This window comes from Garra rufa, chromosome 2 (assembly GCF_049309525.1).
Source record: "Garra rufa chromosome 2, GarRuf1.0, whole genome shotgun sequence".
Classification (NCBI taxonomy): Eukaryota; Metazoa; Chordata; class Actinopteri; order Cypriniformes; family Cyprinidae; genus Garra; species Garra rufa.
In genome coordinates, this window is record NC_133362.1 from 15,409,084 (window position 1) to 15,411,813 (window position 2,730).

Sequence of the window (2,730 nt, forward strand, 5' to 3'; positions counted from 1 at the left end):
TCTCTGTCCGCAGTGCTTTTTTGCTTTATAAGTGCTCTAGATAATCCTGTGATTCATTGTTTCCTGATGATTTTCATGAGTAACAGACATTAATATAGGTTAGAACAGAATCAAGGTTGTTCAGTGTGATTAAACAAACACAATTCTGTTGAATCACATTTAATTACCCTGATAAACTTTTTTTTTGAGCTGGAGTTTGCATTTCTTATGTGTGTGTGTATATATATATATATATATATATAGAGAGAGAGAGAGAGAGAGAGCAAGACTTGATAGAAATGTGTAAAAATGTTTAGAAATGTTTTTTTTTTAGGGGTGGGCATAGATTAATTTTTTTAATCTAGATTAAATCTTGGAATTAATCTAGATTAAAATGGCTAATTTGAATTCTGCTGAAGGCATTCAGAATATGTGTGCTACCCAAATAATGACTTAAAGTCTTTGAGAATGGATCATAAAGCTCATAAAGCTGTTCTATGATAATTTGTTGATGAAAATAAATTATGTTCAATTAGATGTACTTGTGTTTACTAACTAACTAACAATGAAATTATTTTTTCTACCTATTAGAGTGTGTTTTTTTTTTTACGTCAACACCTACCCAGCCCATTACATGTTACACCGTACTTTTATTTTGACAGGTTGCCGTGAAGTTTCTGTGTCATACAGTATGATATGATGCTAGTTTTCTCAAATGAAACGGTAAAAGTGACACTCACAGCAGTTTTGGAGATTGAGTTTATCTGTTCATGTGAGATGAAAATGCCAAAAATTACCGGGAGCGTCACGTGGGTTTCAGACTTTCAGTATGCGTGTAGTAAAAGCTCGTCTCCGCCATTCATAGTATGAATTTCATACATACAGCTAGGCAAACGGAACATATCGGATTCATATTAAAACGGTCTTTTTGCATTTCAGGTTTCACATACACTAGTCCATATCGCGATTTGAATTAAGTGACTGACCAACATTTGATTTATGAATCCAAAAAACGACGAATTTACGTGGCATTTCGCTATAGTAGATTCGGTTTTTATGAATGGAGGACGACGCGATCCCGTCTGTGTTTTGGCGGAGGAGATTTAAACGCGCGACCATATTCTATAGTCTTCGGTATACATCCGCGTTAAACTATCAAGGTGAAAGTCATCATAGCTTGCGTAGTTTAGACCCAGCTCCCAACCCAAATTTGAGAATAGATTAACGGCGATATTTTTTTTATCGCGCGATAAGAGTTTCACGTTAACGCAGCACGTTAACGCCGATAACGGCCCACCACTATTTTATTTATTTATTTATTTATTTATTTATTTTTTGTTGAAGAAATTATGTATTTGTGACCCTGGACCACAAAACCAGTCCTAAGTAGCATGGTGTACTTGTAGCAATAGCCATTGTATGGGTCAAAATTATCCATTTTGAAGTTGTTCTGTACCGTAATTTCCTACCGTAAATATATCTCAACTAAATTATTGATTAGTGATAAGCATTGCTAAGAAAATAATTTGGACAACTTTAAAGGCGTTTGTCTCAGTATTTAGATTTTATTTATTGGTTTATTTATTTTGCACCCTCAGATTCCAGATTTTCAAATAGTTGTATCTCAGCCAAATATTGTCCTATCCTAACAAACCATACATCCATGGAAAGATATTTATTATTATATAAATTTCAGTTGCAGAAGGTTAACCATTATGACTGTTTTTGTGGTCAAGGGTCACATTTATAAAACAATAATATTGTATAATAATATTATGTATGATTTTGCAATCTTTTGGGTCCTGACACCGAAGCTGTTGCCTTTTTGCCCTTGGTTTTAATTTGAAGTCTTATGTGTGTTTATCATGTATAATAGACCTAATCTGCAAGTGAAAATGGTGAGTATTTCTTTATTTGTTTGACAGGTGTATAGCAGCAGACACATGTGTTGTAATGTTATTTAAGAGATAAATTAAATTATGTGTTAATATTAGTAGTAGTAATAGTAGTAGTTGTTTGAATTTTTTCACTCAAACTGTGGTAGTTCTCATTCTGATGTCCACGCCATGCCCCTCAGATCTGTGCTGTCTTTTTGGAGCCATCATATCTCCCTGGTTGTAAACTAGGATAAAGAGAGAATGAAAACACTATTAGTCTTCACTTTGCCAAGGTTGTGAATAGCTCATCAAGGCCATTGCCTTCTGGACATAGAAAACACTTGGGCAGATTATCATTCAGACCTTGGAAAAGAAGCAGAGAAACAGTCTATTTTAAACAACTTTTTCAATGTACTATTCTTAGCTTGTACATAAAACATGTTACTAAAAAGGACATAAGAATGTACTCTCATATAATTTTCACAGGAATATAATTCTAAAAATGTTTTCGTGTCATACAGCAGAGGGCGACATAGACACATGATAAAGTGCCTCATTTTTTAAATAAAGCTGTTGGCTTTGATTCACCTTTTTTCCATAAGAACGGGCGCGTTGTCGGAAGGTCTGGCTTCCGGTCTCTCGAGTCTAGCTACCTAGCTCTACAAAACTACTTGTTTTAATGCTTGATATGGCGTATTGGTGTTTCCTACTGTGTCCTTTTAATGTGTTATCTTAATTATGAACACACTGGTTTGTAGTGCAAAGAGTTTTACCGTTTACTGCACGTTGTTATTCTTCTCATGATTTCCCTATAGCGGATAATGAACCGGAAGTCTCGCCCATAGGCTTAATTCCGCGTTAAAGAAAATGGTAA